Below are 16742 nucleotides of genomic sequence, written 5' to 3'. Positions count from 1 at the left end.
GTCCAGGAAGTCAGTAAGTAGAGGAAAGATGAAGAATTCTTCTGAATCCCAGCTGAGCCACTTATAAGTCAGGTGACCCTGGATGCATTATTTCACCTCCTTACTTATAAATTTCATCATCTGTAAAAATGAAGAGATTGGGGTAGATAATCTCTAGATTAATTCAACTAAAATCCAATCAGATTGTGATTTCAACATATTTAATACATTTTTTTTTTTACTATTATTAAATGTGGGGTCAGCTAGGTGGTGCAGTAAATAGAGTGCTGGGCCTGGAATCAGGAAGACCTGAATTCAAATCTGGCCTCAGACACTAGCTGTGTGACCTTGGACAAGTCACTTAAACACATTTTCCTCAGTTGTGTCATATTCAAAATGAGCTGGAGAAGGAAATGGCAAACCATTTAAGTATCTTTGCTAAGAAAAACCACGAAAAATGCTATCACAAAGTGTAAGACAAGACCAAAACATCTTAACTATTGCATGGTATTAGAATAAAACAAGGTTTCCCAAGAGATTCAAAGTAGTTTCTCCAGAATGATTTCTTACAGTTTAGTCCAATTTAGCTAAGAACAGCAAAAAAAAAAAAAAGTTATGAACAGAATTCTTCAGGGTTGGGCTTCAATCTATTTCTAAGTGTTTAAGAATTCACTGGCTTCTCTTCCCCTGCTTCCTCACACATATAAATAATAATCTCAGCATGGTGCTCCCCTACAAAAAATAGAATAACTTCTTATAATGTGAGGTTCACTTCTGACAACACTTCTTCTTTGAATCCTGCAGTAATTTCCTAGTAAAAAACAAAACAAAACAAATCTTCCTTCCTTTTATCTTCTATAGCATTTTGCTTCAGTTTTATGCTCTTAATATACTAGAAGCCACATAATTATTCTATAAAAATAGTCTATTGATGACTATCTGCCTCTTATTTCATACAAGGCAACCAGGAAATTCCTTGGAGATTAGTCCTGAAATATCTCTGCTGACTATAAATACTCCTCTTTAATCTATTCAGTACAATTTTCTGGATGATCATAAAGAGAATTTATTTGGAGAATTACATCATGATACGATATTACATAGAATCTTACCACTGAAAAGAACCTCAGTACTTACAAACATGGAATGATAGCACTGGGGGTAATATTAAAATCTAAGATGTCACAGCTGCTAAGGACCTAAGACCATAGGCTGAGCTTGAAAGGACCATTGAACACAGAAGAGTTGAGCTAGAAGCAGTTTGTGAAATGATCTTAATTTTATAGAGAACAAGGAATAAAAAAAAAACTGATGGCATTGTACTTGGGGAAGAAGTGAGTGAGAAGCAATTTGTGTCCAGAGCTTTCTATTTTTTTTTCCATTTTGATCAATGTATTACTCAGTGCTGAGTGCCTTAAAATATGAGGATAAGTACTAACTCTATTTGAGACTGACATCTTAAAAGTTCTTTATGTAAAGATCTGAGGATAGACTGGGATTCCTAGTTCCCTTTATTTTGTATATGTTTTATTAACATGCTGAAGAAATTGTCTTTGTCAATTTAGCAATCATTTACATATAAAATCTGCAAAACCAAAAACCTTTCTATCCACTATCTCATTTGAGGGTCATTACACAGACCTGCTTGAATATGGTACTTCAGATCCTTTCTGCATGTCACAGATGAAGAAGCCAAGAGTTAATGAAGTTAATTGGTTTGCTGAAGAACACATAGCTGAAAAGTGGCAGAGGTGAGGCATGATCTCAGCTTTTCCTGCCTTCAGGTCCAGTGCTCTATGCACTTTGACAATTTGCCTCTCTCATGGTGTAAAGTGGAAACCGCAGATTATTTCCAGAAGTCCAGCAAAACTGGGGCATTCAAAAGATGTAAGGGTTCTTGCATAGATTCATATTTTCCAGCTTCCCCTTTGGATATTTGCAGTTCTCACATTGATTTTTTTCCAGATCATTTTAGAGATCAGGTTACTGAGATGCAAATAAGGAAAGCAACTTGGCCAAGGTCACACAGCTAGTTCATGCAAGAACTTGAACTAGGAAAAAAGATTTATAGAAATCTGTCCTGGGTATATATGAGACTACTCACTATTTGTCTTTTTTTTTTTTTTTTACTTAAGAGGCAAAAAAGGCTAGATGTATTCAATATTTAATAATGGTTCCATCTTTTTGGAATCTTCACCCTGGTCAATGAAAAACATGGTGCAATGGAACGTGAGCTTAATTCTGAGGCCCAGAAACTGGGTTTAAATCCTCACTCTGTTACTTAATATGTAAGTGACATTGGACAAGTCATTGGATTGCACTCTTCTCATCTATAAAATAATGTGGTTGGACTAGATTCTTCGAAGGTCCCTTCCATTTCTTAAGTTTATGATTTTGTGACACTGAGGCTGTTAGATTCTATATGAGTTTGTAAAATATCTTATTTCCCACATTATAATGACTTAAAACAAGCGAAAAACCCAAATGGCTAAAATATATGAAATGAAGAAAGGCAGAACGTGAGCTGACAGACACGATGGGAAATAAGAAAGATTAATATAACTGAGTGAAGATAAGAATAAAAGTGGTTTTACTATACCAGTAAATATTAATTAACTATTATTTTTGTTCCCAATGATTGAATGCTAATAATGTGATATCTGTGATGGAATTACTTATTGAACAAGGAGTTTTCACTAATCAGTGTTATAAAAATGTCATATATATTAATTTATTAAATAATGTTTTAATGGCTAAATCATCTCAGTAATGCAAAGAACTGCAATATTCACCAGGAGGCCACTGAGGAAAGGAGGTCTTTGTCATATAAATTAATTCTATTATTAGGGAGGGGGAGAAAGGAAGTTAATTTGTGATTAAAAAAACTAATCTCAATAGCATTTACTCATATACTCATTACTATCTTTTACAATAGAGATCTGTTTTGAACATTGAGAGATAAGGGACTTGTTTAGTGTTACATGAAACCAATAAATGTCAGGAGACTTAACCCAAGGTTTCCTAACAATGAGGCCAACTCTAAATCTTTTCTGCTACAAGAAATCTCAATTCTATTCTTAGACAAAATGAGAGATGGAAAAATAAGTAATGCAGTATCACAGATTTAAAGCTGGAAAGAAAAAAAGAGACCATATAATTGAACCTCATTCATTTTCAGATGAGAAATCTGACCCCTGTCTGACTTTGAAAAATAATACCAGGAGTAACCGTGGCAGAATTTAAATCCAGATTCTCTGACTCCTGAATCAATATACTATGCTCAGGGCCATAATGTTTCTCTGAGTAGAGCTTGAAGTCACCCTTCATGGACAATTTCAAATAATATGATCATTCCCTTGTTTTACATATTACATATGCATAAAATTACACATTTATATAAATCCTAAGTAATGAAAGATGAGTCAGTAGTTACTGATGAAAAGAGAATGTTTGCCTCTATAACATCTTATTGAAAAAAATACTTCTATCAACATAGTCTCTGTAAGAAGTTTCCTTGGATACCCAATGTTTTGGGGGCTGTAGAGAGAGCTTCATCAGAGACTCAGTCTGTTTCTCTGAGGGTTAATTGAGAGGATAGTCATGCTGATAGTGGTTCTTTCTTTCTTCCTTTTTTTATGGTACCCTAATAGTCATCATTTCCCTGAGAAGCTCATTATGTCTTACCTGGAGAAGTTTCAATTGTTTTGTGCCAAAATTACACTGTGCCTTTCAAGGAAAAACAATTGTTACCAGGGTTATGGCAGTGAAACAGAGACCAGCTGGCAGTAATGAATAACTACATTTCTCTTCCACTGTATCAGAGTCATATATATTTTTCAACCTTGTTTCAGTGAAATGGGATTTAAATCTAGGACTCCCTGAGCATGCTAACATTGTCAACATAGGCTCATGCAATAGTGTTTCAAATGGCCATGGGGGAATGACCTCAAATGCTTTTTCACAGCTTCCTGGCTATGTCAACTCAATGTATTTGTGGCTCATGGTTGGAAACATTTTCTTTTTGGTTTTTATTATTATTATTATTATTGCAGAATCATACAGTTTTAAATAAGTTGTCAAACATAACTAACACGCTGTTTACTTGTGATTCATGATAAATTATCTTACTTTTACCTGAGGTTGAGTTTCAGAAATTGGTTGGTAAGAGATTTCAATTATCTTTTAAATTAGTGCTCAAGAAGACCTGTACTTACTTATTGTGGTTCATTGGAAGGAAAAATCCTTTCAAAATGAATTTACTTTGTTTATTGGATAAACCTGGGAGCCCTTGGGAAATTATTTTTAGAATTCCCAGTACTGGGATTCCAAATGATGAACCAATGCATTTCCACATTTGAAAATCATCATCATCATCATCATCACCATCATCATCATCTCTTTAAGTTTTTTGAAAATATGAAATAAAGTGCTATGAAGGGCATAACATTGAATTTGGAGGCATAGGACTTGTGTTCAGATCTAATTCCTCTACTTTTTACCTTTGAATATTTAGGAATGTCCCTTAAATTCCCCAAATTCCAGTTTGCCTATCTAGAAATAAAATTGATATTTACACTACTTACCTCATGGGGCTGTTGACAGTAAGAACATTTTTTCACATTTAAGTATTATATAAATGAGATCTATTCTTATGTTAAAGAAGTAGAAGATACATTCCTTATACATATAGAGATGGCAGTCTTTTAATTATTTAATAGATTATAATCTTTATTCTTTTTCAGTGTTATCAGTGATCTCATCAATGCAAGAATCTCCAATAATGCATAATGAATCCTGCTCATGCCTTCTCATTTCATGCTTCAGTTTCCATTGCTTCCCCATGACATTTCTCAGGAGTATGTTCTGAATGCACAAGGGAATATCTAAGGGAAAAAAGGAAAAGAACCTATATGTTCCAAAATGCTTGTAATAGCTCACTTTGAGATGGCAAATAATTGAAACTGCAGATATGACTATCAGTTGGGAAATGACTGAACAAGTTGTGGTATGTGATTGTGATGGAATACTTCTGTGCTTTAAGAAATGATGAGCTCAATAATTTTAGAAAATAACAACAATAACAAAAAAAATGGACAAACTTGCATGAAATAATGAAGAGCAAAGTGAGCAGAACTAAGATAACATTGTATACAGTAATAGCAATATTGTTTTTAAGAATGACTTTGAGCAAATAAGTTATTTTGACTGTTATAAATATCCAAGTTAACTATAAAGGATGTATGAAGAAAAACATTTTTTCCTTTTTCCCTAATCATTTTTGGAAATAGACCAAGTAGTGTTGTTACTGGGTCAAAGGGTATAGGTAGGATTTTTATTTCAGGGAGGAACCTAGGATCATTGAAAGCTCTATGACATTTCCTAAATCCAAACCCTACTTTCCTTCCTTCCTTCCTTCTTTCCTTCCTTCCTTCCTTCTTTCCTTTATCTTTTCCGTATTTCATGGCATGTGTTTTGAAGGGGGTCATGTAGAAATAAATAAGGTACTTTTGCTGTTGAAGATTTTCTTCAGTTTTTCCAAAGTTATGCGACTTTTTTTATTTTGTTAAACTACAAAAAAATATGATTTTTCCATTTCCTGTACAAATTATTGTTATCTTATTTTTATACTCCCTGCATTATAAAACATAGTAGCGGTGTCTTTTAGTCAAACAGTATAAGAAATTCATTTGAATGTAATTTTTTTTCCAGAATAGCTCTATTTAATCACATTGTTGTCAACCATGAAATAATATGATGTCTTCCTACAACTTCTACAAATTTGGATTTTCTCATCTTCTTATCATCTTCAGCAATTTGATCAATGTGAGATAATATATCAGAACACTCTCTCTTTATGGATCACAATCCATCTCACACCGCTGACTTGCAGGGTGCCCTGAAGATCTTTTTATATGTTTCAATTCTGTTCTCTCTTCACTCACTCACACCTCATGAATTTAATTATCACTTTCAAGATAGGTATCTATATTCATCCAGAATATCTCTTTAGCTAGTCATGAGTAACAAACTGCCTTCTGGCAATCTTGACCTGGATATCCTAACAGAACTTTGAACTCAATATATCTGAAACAGAACTCATTGTTTTCACCCCAAACTATCCATTACTCCCAACTTTCCTGTTATTTTTACTGGTACTACCATACTTCTAGTCACACAGGCTCACAACCTGGGTATTCTCCTTCACTCCTCATGTGCCATGCATATCATTCTGATATCAAGCCTTGTTATTTCTATCTTTTTAAGATCTTCCACTTATATCCTCCTCTCTTTTCACACAGATGTCACCCTGAGTCAGGTCCTAATCACCTCATATCTGGACTATTGCAGAAGTCTCCCTGAATCAATCTTTATTCATTCTAATTCATCCTCCTCTCAACTACCAAAGTAATTTTCCCAAAGTATAGATCAGCCTATGCCATTCCCTTATCTAATAAACTGCAGTAGCTCAATATGGCCTTTTGGTGAAATACAACATTTTTTTTTGGCATTCAAAGTCCTTCACAATCTGACCCCCACCACACACACACTTTTATAGTTTCATTTTATTTGAATAATTTACTCTCCTACATAGCTTGTATGATGCAGCTATATGAGACTCTTCGTTACTCCCCACTCGAACCATTCTTATTTATTGACTAGATTACTTTAATTGCTGTCCCCACCATCACTCAGAATGTTCTTCCTGTTCACCTACCTATTGTTCTTCCTGGCTTCCTTTGAGAATGCTCAAATCATGGGACATCTAGAGGGCACAGTGGATAGAGCACTGAACCTAGAGTCAGGATGACCTGAGTTCAAATCCAGCCTCAAGTACTTACTAGCTATGTGACCCTGGGCAAGTCATGTAACCCCAATTGTCCACACAAAAAAAAAAAGATTGCTCATATCTAAACTTCTTCAGAGTACTTGTTTGATTCCCATCCCATGCCCTTGCCAGCTATCTTCCTTCTGAGATGAATCTCCACTTGATAGATGATGGATAGAGAGATAGGTACATGATAGATATGGGTACATATCAATATCTGTTTATTACAAGTTAGATGATAGAGAAACATAGATAGATACTTAAGTGGCCGATATCTGGTATATGCATAGTTGCATGGATGTTATCTTCCTCTTCATGAAATAAGCTCCTTTAAGCCAGGTGCACAAAAAAGAGCATTCAAAGAATTGCCAGACTTAGAGAATTTTATTGTAAAAAAGACCTGAACTTAATAAAAAAATTGACATACACAAACCAAGAGAAATACATGGTAAATATGAAAGACTGATTACAAGGGACTCTAAGGATAGACTCCTTTTTGTATGAGAAAATTTAAAGTGTATATCTAAGATCATAATTTGTAATTAGATAGTTTGAAAGAAAGATTAAGATAGAGCTGAGTTTGATGTGATTCTAAAAAGTAAAACCAATTAGGAAAAGGTAAAAAGAGTAATTATCTTACACAAATGAGGTGTGAGAGGAAGAACTGATGCAGAGGAATTAGATGGGGGATGAGGTTTTCTAGGGTTCTGGAACCCTACTCTCACTGGGAAGGGGTTAAAGAGGGAATGATACATACATACATACATATATATATATATATATTCATATATATATACATATCTAGAAAGGTGTAGAAATCTTCTAACTACAGAAAGAAAGAAAAAGCTAAGGGTATTGGGAGGGGAACTTTTAGAGGGAAGAGGGTGACTGAATAGGGTAAGGGGGTATAAATGGGAGAGAGGATAAGGGAGAGATCTCTGGAGGAGGTAAGTTAAGTAATAGGAGGGCAAGGTAATGGGTAGAAGTAAAGTAGAGGAGTCAGGAGGGTTAGGGAATAAGAGATACACAAAAACATAAAATAAAGATCAGAAGTGGAATTTATTAGAAGAAAAAGCAGGAGTTGTAATCATGATCTCAAACAAAGTTAAAGCTACCATTGATTTAATCCAAAGAGAAAAACAGGGAAATTACACTATATGTCAGCCATATTAATCAACATTATTTTAGACTGTTTAAAATAACTAGATAGTATAATATTGGAATATGGCTATGATGTAGGAATCAATGTGTTGGTGGACTTAGAAAAATATGGAAAGACTTGGACTTATGAAGGAAAATGTTATCCATCCTCAGAGAAACAGAGACCAAAGAAGTATAGTATGGTCTTACATAGATGTATATGAATGTATATGTCTATATTTGAGTATGATTATTGATATCTAAATATATGTACGTGCAAGTATATATATGTATGGACACATATTTGTATGTATATGTGTATTATGTATATATATGTATATGTGATATATATCTTTATCTATATCTTTATATATCTATATCTATCTATCAGTCCTTCTTTGGGGAGGGGAGGAAGAAGGAGGAAAAAAGAACAAAATGAAAAGTACACAGCCAAGAACAAAGAAAATTCATAAGGAAGAGAAGATGGACAGCTCTGAATACAATGTGTAGTTTTTATTATATAAGATTTCTTGATAGAAATTTATTGCTCTATATTTTGAATCCTCTCATTCTGTTGTGCATACAATTCTGTTTTTTTTTTGTTTTCTTACTTTGCATTTTAGTTTTATTATTTAAGTTTATAATATGTTTTTTTCTTGGTGAGTAAGTTTCACATAGTATGCATTTAAGTAATGTTAGTTGAATGATAATATTAAAATAGAACCAAGAACATAATCAGTATCATGTTCTCTTCCTTGACGGTGAGGGTAATACCTGGTTATTACTGGGGGTATTTAATACATAACTGATATTATCCTTGATTTTTGTAGTTTTAGGTATACCAACCTTTCCCTATACATTCAGTTCAGTGCTGAAGTCATGGGGGATAGAAACAATGTCACTGAATTTATCCTGCTGGGTCTGTTCAATAATCAAGAGGTCAAGGAAGTCAGTTTTATTTTCTTTTCACTTTGCTATCTTGTGATCTTGATGGGAAACCTCTTCATCCTGAACACCATCAGATTTAGTAAACTCAATGAACAGCCCATGTACTTTTTCCTCAGTTACTTGTCCTTCATGGATGTCTGTTTCACCTCCACTGTTGCTCCAAAACTGATTATGGATTTATTGGCTCAGAGAACAACCATCTCCTACAACAACTGCATGGCCCAGATGTTCTATGCTCATTTCTTTGGTGCCACAGAGATCTTCATCCTGGTGTCAATGGCCTTTGATCACTATGTTGCCATCTGCAAGCCATTGCATTACAAGGTCATCATGAGTAGACAGGTATGCTGTCTTATCTTGTTGGACTCTTGCATAGGGGCATTCCTTCATTCAATCATGCAAGTATTGATTGCTGTTCAGCTGCCTTTCTGTGGCCCCAATAAAATAGACCACTATTTCTGTGATGTGTTTCCTCTGCTAAAGCTGGCCTGTGCAGACACATTTTTGTTTGTTACTGTGTTAATTGGTACCACTGGGATGCTGTCTATTTTGACCTTCATTTCCTTGCTTATTTCTTATATCATCACTCTGACCACCTCGAGGTGGACTCAGTCATCAGAGGGTTGGCGTAAGACCCTCTCCACTTGTGGATCACATTTTACCATGGTCATATGTTCTTTGTACCTTTCATCTTCACCAATGTGCCTACAGGCAATTCTGTCAATGAAGATAAGGTGTTTGCCCTCTTTTACACCATCATTGCTCCTACATTCAACCCTTTCATCTATTCCCTTAGAAATACTGACATGAAGCATTCCATGAGAAAAATTTGATTACAAAAACTGGTTTCCAAAGGAAAGTGACCTCCATGGAATATATGATCCATTTTCAAACATACAGCTATTACCAATTGCAAGGGAAGAATTTTCCTCCACTCAGTCAACTGAGCTAGAGTTTTTCCTAAAGTCTAATCAACTTGCACAATTGTCCTAAGGGCTAGACTAGTTCTTCTTTCCCGAGTTGAGCTAGCTATTGGGCTCTTAATCATAAAGCCACCATTGGACAAAATGACTTTTTTTTGTATCTGTGTATGTGTATGTCTGTTGGTGCTAAAAATTTCCAATATTAATATACCAACAATCAGTTCACACTATTATCGATATGATGTTATTGTGCTATTCCTTTTCTTTTCCTACTATCTTTTAAAGGCACAAAATTTCAATAATAGAAGGATTTTCTGAAGCTGCGTAGTCAACTCCACCAATGAAGAAGAAGAAGAACAAGAAGAACAAGAACAAGAACAAGAACAAGAAGAAAAGAAAGAAGAACAAAGAACAAAGGAGAAGGAGAAGGAGGAGGAGGAGAGGAGAATTAGAAGGAGAATGAGAAGGAGGAGGAGGAGGAGGAGAAGAAGATTGATCCCTGATCCTGTCCTACTTGAATATCTCTAAGGAAGGAGAAGCAATATTTTCTAGAATTCTATACTCTTGGTGAATTCAAATAGGAAGTTTTCCTGATATTGAATTGAAAATGCTCCTTTTTCAGTTTCTATTCATTGTACCTAATTTTATACCTTGGGGCCAAGAAAAATAAGGAACAACTCTCATCCATAGTACATCCCTTCAGATATTCAGAAACATTCATTGCCTTTTTACCCTCTTACTCTAAGTCTCCTGTTCTCTGGACCAAACATCCCTAGTTCCTTTAAAGACTATCCAAACAATATGAAATCCATGTTCTTCCTCAACCCAACCACTCCCTTGGACCTGAACCTTTTCTTGATCTCCTTTTTGCCTATTCTCTGAATTATATTGATTTGTTTTGTTTATATTTTATATGTACTTGCACATGAACATGTCCCCACTCAAAAGAAGATAAGCTCTTGTAGCTTTGTATCCCCAGTTACAAACCTCATTAGTCCCATGGTAGTTGGACTTCAACACCGTACCATTTCCATGCCATACCATTTTCCATTGTCAGTTCCATATTCTCCCTATACACCATCTCTCAGTAACTCATCCTCCTTTGAAATTCATTGAATTAAAATTTATTGCCCAATCTTTTTTTGTAGTCACTGTCTAACCACACCCAAGACAGTGTTCATACTTCCTAAAGGAATGTGGTGACATTTCATCAAATTCTTTTTCTTTACCCCATCTCCTGTCTTTATACTAGGGTACTGCAACAAGCCTAATGCTTCTCCTTCAAGCACCATGATTTCCTGGTCACTCAATTTAGTCAGGTCTCATGACCTAATACAACACTCAAAATTAACTAAATATGAAACTGGCTTTACTCGTGATCTTGCTAGGAACCAAAAGTGTTTCACAGCATTTCTTTATTTGAAATTTCTTAATCTGATCATAATTTTTTTTATCATCCAGTCTCTCCCTCTGCCTTATGCTCTCTAATTTTGTCTTATCCTAATCATGGCCTTCAATAACTTTCCCCCTCAGTTCTTTCCTAGACCATCACTTTTACCTGGCTACACTATCTTTCCCTCCTTCTCTTGCACACTTGGTAAAACATTTCAACTCAATGCTATCCATCACAGTCAAATACCCTAAATGCTTCTGTGATTACCAATCCTGTCTTGTAAAAAAATTATCTTCAATTACTCCTGCCTTTTAATGCTTTACTTAGTATTCATCTACCGGTAAATGGAGATAGAGAAAATCATGAAACTGTGTTTAGGATAGACTACAGATTTATATTATGTAAATTCAATTAGGACCTCTTTTTAAGAAAGCAATATTTATACACATTCTTAATCAATGAACTATCCTACTCACTATAGTAGTCTCTATTTTTTTCTCTCCTCAAACTTCTCACACCACCCTTCCTTTATCCTTTAGCTAAGGACCTAGCCTTATACTTTATTCCTTTGTTCGATCATTTTCTGTCTTGTTCCATTCTTTGTTACTCCATTTAGGGTTTTCTTGGCAAAGATCAGTATCTTTGTTTGAGTGGTTTGCTATTTTCTTGTTCACTTTATGTGATGTACAAAGAAACTCTGGCAAATAGGTTTGAGTGACTTGCCCAGAATCACACATTTAGTAAGTATCTGGGCCTAGATTTGAATGCAGGAAGATGAGTCTTCCTAACTGAAGGCCCAGTACTCTCTCCCACTCTACCACCTAGCTGTCCTGCTTCATTTCTATTCTACCATTGACATGAGGCCATTTGACAAGATCGTCATCTTCTATCTACCTTCTCATCTCATATCACTCAGAAGCCTTCTCCCACTGTCCCCTCCTTTAATCTTGATGGAAGTGACCATTAATCTTTCCAAAACAAACCTCTACATGTGTCCCTGACCCAATTCCATCCAATATTCTTTAACAGATTGCTTCCTCTGTCATTCTCACTCTTTCGCTAATTATATATCTTTCTTTGTCTCTGCTGCTGGTAAATATGTCTGTGTCTCTACCATACCAAACCCTCTATTTACTTGTAACTTAATCATTCAACTGGAATTGTTATCTTCAAAATTATCAATGACTTCTTAGTTGTCGAATGTGATATCCCTTTTCTGAATTTCCATCATTCTTGACCTCTTAAGTTTTTGCTCCTATTGATCACCCTCTTTCCTTGAATATTCATTTCTTTCTTGGATTTCATGACACTTATGATTCTTTTTCAGACTGACTACTCCCTTCCAAGCCTTCTTTTCTGAATCTTTTTCCAGCTTATACTCAATAAATATGTATGACTCTAAGCAGTCTGCCCTGCACTCTATTCTCCCTTTATATGATTTCCTTGGACTTCATCAGCTTTCATCAATTCAATTATCATCTCAGTGCTAATAATTCTCAGATCTGATAAACTTGACCTCTAACTTAACCTCTAACCTAACCTTTCTCTTGAGCTCTATTCTCAAATCACCTATTAGACATATCAAACTGAATATATTAGAGTCATTTAAAATGTGATGTGTCTGAAACATAACCTATTGTCTTTCACCAAACAAATCCCCCTCTTCCAAATTTTGTAGTTACATCACAATGACCAAGACTCACAAACTTAATTCTTCATTACTATTCATCTCACATATTCAGCCTTTTACTAAGTCTCATCATTTCTATTTTTTTAATAAAATATTATTTATAAAGTACTTAGCAGTGTCCCTGACCATAGTAGGCAATAAATAAATTGGTTTCCTTCCCCGATCTGGTAACATCCCCCACATGTATCACCTTCTTTCCACAATTATTGCTGCCACCTTGATTCCTTATCACTTCATTTTGGAATTATCACAATATGCTTTTAATTGATTTCCCTGACTCAAGTCTCTCCCCATTCTCATTAATTAAGATACCAAAATAGTTTTCCTAAAGCATAAATCTTCTCATGTCATACACATCCACTCAGAAAGAAAAGCCTGTTAGCTGTAAAATCAAGTTAAAACCTTTCAAAATATGGTCTCTTCCTACCCTTACATTTTTTTTTACAATTTACTTTCCTTCTCATATACTATGATCCAATTCCATTATGTTTTTTTTTCTTTAATCATAGCACACAGTCTTTTGACTTCACACTTTTTCTTTCATTTTCTTGTATGACTGGAATCTTCCACCTCTTCCTGCTTCCTTGGAGACTAAGCTCAAAACTAACCTTCTACAAAGACCTTTTCTGCTCTTCACACAGTGCTAATGCCTTCATTGTGAAATAACCTTCCATTTACACTATTTTATCCATGCATTATGTGTGTATTGCTTAAGCCATAAGAATGTGGTCTTTTTGAATATGGATATCATGTTTTATTTTTTTTGCATACTCCAGTACTTAATAGACTATCTTACATATAGTGAGCTTTAATAAAGATTGAACTAATGAATGAGTTATTCAAATCATTATAAAATGTATCTACTTTAAACATAGAGTTCACACAATTTAAAGTTACAAAAATTTTAGTTACATATAAAAGTACACTGAAAGAAGATTGTAATTATTTTACATAGAATTGATAATTATAGCAATATCCATAAGAAATTGTACATATTAGGAATATTGCCCTTGAGAATGAGGAGTTAAAAACATCCTGAGTTGAACATGACACGATAGCAAAGCTAAGAAATCAAAGTTTTTCAACCAAAAAGATTAGTATACACTGAAAATATCCCACAATGGTAAAAGTTACAAGAATACATGCACACACACATATATAGATATACACACATATGTACATATATAGTTAATAGTATGTATTTATGTTATTATTGTAATTGTGGTTTCTTTTAAAAATGTTTTCTATCTCTTTTATTTCTTATTAAATAAGCATATATATATATATATTCATATGCATGTAGTACATGTATATGGATATAGACCTGCACACATATACATATATCCATGTGAAAAACATATGTATATAGATTCATTTCCATATAATAACAAGATCAAGAATATAAAACATTTTAAAAAGAAAATTTGACCTCAGATACTTACTGGTTATGTGACCCTTGGCAATTCACTTAAACTCCTTCTGTCTCAGGTTTGTCATCTGTAAAATGAGGATTATAATAACACCTATCTCACATATCTCACAGGGCTATTGTGAAAACAAAATGAGATTATATATGAAAACTGCTTTGCAGTTCTTAAGTTACTATATAAATGCAAGCTATTATTAGACAGTGACATAAAGACCCAGTCATCTTGAGATATGTCTAACCCTTAATTTTAGTACTTATAACGAGAAGTTTCCAGTAACTGGATTTTTTCACTTGCTTTATATGATTAAATAAATTGGTAAAATGACAATACATGAACAGAATCTTACTAACAAATGAAATCATTTGTAATCAAGATTGATCAACATTTAGAAAGGCTTAACAATGTGAGAGTAAAACCATTGAATTCTGAGTCAGAAAACTTGAATTTAAGTGCTGGTCTAGCAAAAAACCAGTTGTGTGACATTATGGAAGTCATTTGGCTAATCCTGACTCATTTTCTCATTGGTAAGCTCAATGTAGTGGACTTGGTTAACTCTGAGGTCTCTTTAAGCACTACATCTCATGCCACACTTTTTCTGTGAGCCTCAGAGTAGCCTCTCATACACCTGTGCTGAATGAGATGGTATTCAGTCATTACATCAAGGATCATAGTGAAAGCCAGCAATGCTTTTTAGAACATTTGTTTCTTCTCTTGAATATGTTTTTGTTCCACACTTTCTTCATGGCATTTTTCATTTCTGAATTCTTCAAAGTGTCTATCAAAGGATTAAACATGGGAGCAATGATTGTGTAAAACAGAACCCAAACTTTATCCTCCTGGAATGTGGTGGCTGGTCTAATGTAAATGAAGAGTGAAGGCCCAAATAATAAGACTACCACAGTGATATGGGAACCACATGTGGATAGAGCTTTTTGGCAACTGTCCGAAGAATGTGCCCACAGGGTATATAAGATTACACCATATGAAGCCATAAGGACCATGAAAACTACCAGTGCCATCATCCCTGAATTGGCTATTACTAAAAGACCAAACCTTTGGGTATCAGTGCAGGCAAGTTTCAGCAATGGATAAATGTCACAGAAATAGTGATTGATCTCATTGGGGCCACAGAGAACAGCAAGGAGAAACTATGGAAATGAATGCAGAAACCCCCCAGCACAAGAAGCCAAGACCAATGCATTGCACTTGTCCCTGCTCATGATAGCCATGTAGTGGAGAGGTTTGCAAATGGCCACATATCAGTCATAGGCCATCCCTGTGAGTATTAAGACCTCCACCCCTCCAAAGAAGTGTGCAGTGAAAAGCTGGATCAGACAATTAAGATAGGAAATACTCTTCCTTTCAGTCAGCATATCACTGATGAGTTTAGGGGTCACTGTGAAGATGTAGCAAATATCCATAAAGGACAAGTAAGTCAGGAAAAAGTACATGGGTTGTTCAAGGAGCTAGCTGCATGTGATAGAGATGATGACGATCAAATTTCCCATCAAAATAGTCATGTAACAAAATAAGAAAATGACAAAACACTGGACCTGGTTATTCTGAGAAAGCCCTGAGAGAATAAATTCAGTGATATTATTCTTATTGTTCATCTTTAAAAAAATTATTAGAAGATGGTCAATAGTTATCTGAAAAAAAAAACCTAAAACAACATCAGAAATGCTGTATCAGTATTGTGTGAATTACATTATGGAATAAAGTTTCAAAATACAACATTGACATCTACAGAATGGGTAATTTGATGTATCACTTCAATATCCCATGTGCAGGGCAGTTGGGAGCTTTATGAAACAGAAATGATTTCTGATCACAGATTCTGTGATCACAGGATCACAGATTGTCAGAATTGGAAGGAATGGCTGATATCAAATCTAACTACAACTGAGGAAGAATTAGCTATTTTCTCAAGTGGCCTTTTAGTTGCTTCTTGGATACCTCCTGTAGAAGGAAACATAGAACCTTTTGAGTTAGATCAAGTAAATTCTCAGGAGTATGGATAATATTAAAATGTCATAAAAATTAATCAGCAAAATGCATTTATATGTGAAAACAATCTCCTGTTAAAGAAATAATGGTCTAAGAGTAAAGAATGAGGTTTTTTGCTGGCTTGTTTGGTTTTTTAGACATAGCCAAAGCAGGAATTTGTTTTACTTCATTATGTGAGTTTGTAATTCATGTTGTGTTTTTACTTTCTCAATGGGGATTGAAGAGGGAAGATGAAAGGATGATAATGAAGGTCTAAAAATACAGTAAAATTGAGTTGAAAAAAGTAAAATAAAATCAAGCAAACTATTCATTAAGCTCTTAGCTTACCTCAAGCTAGCAAGGGATATTCCCTTTCTTTCTGTCTTTCTCTGTCTCTCTGTCTCTCTGTCTCTCTCTCTCTATCTCT

At 34.6% G+C, this 16742-nt stretch overlaps 2 pseudogenes; one reads left to right on the top strand and one right to left on the bottom strand.

Annotated features, from left to right (window-relative positions):
* The first annotated feature begins 8824 nt into the window (after positions 1–8824).
* On the top strand, positions 8825–9756 carry LOC114040980 (annotated as a pseudogene).
* Positions 9757–14994: 5238 nt separating this feature from the next.
* On the bottom strand, positions 14995–15942 carry LOC114041014 (annotated as a pseudogene).
* Between the last annotated feature and the right edge of the window lie 800 nt (positions 15943–16742).

This window comes from Vombatus ursinus, unplaced genomic scaffold (genome assembly GCF_900497805.2).
Source record: "Vombatus ursinus unplaced genomic scaffold, bare-nosed wombat genome assembly UNPS02014163.1, whole genome shotgun sequence".
Classification (NCBI taxonomy): Eukaryota; Metazoa; Chordata; class Mammalia; order Diprotodontia; family Vombatidae; genus Vombatus; species Vombatus ursinus.
This window is presented reverse-complemented; position numbering and strand designations above follow the sequence as displayed.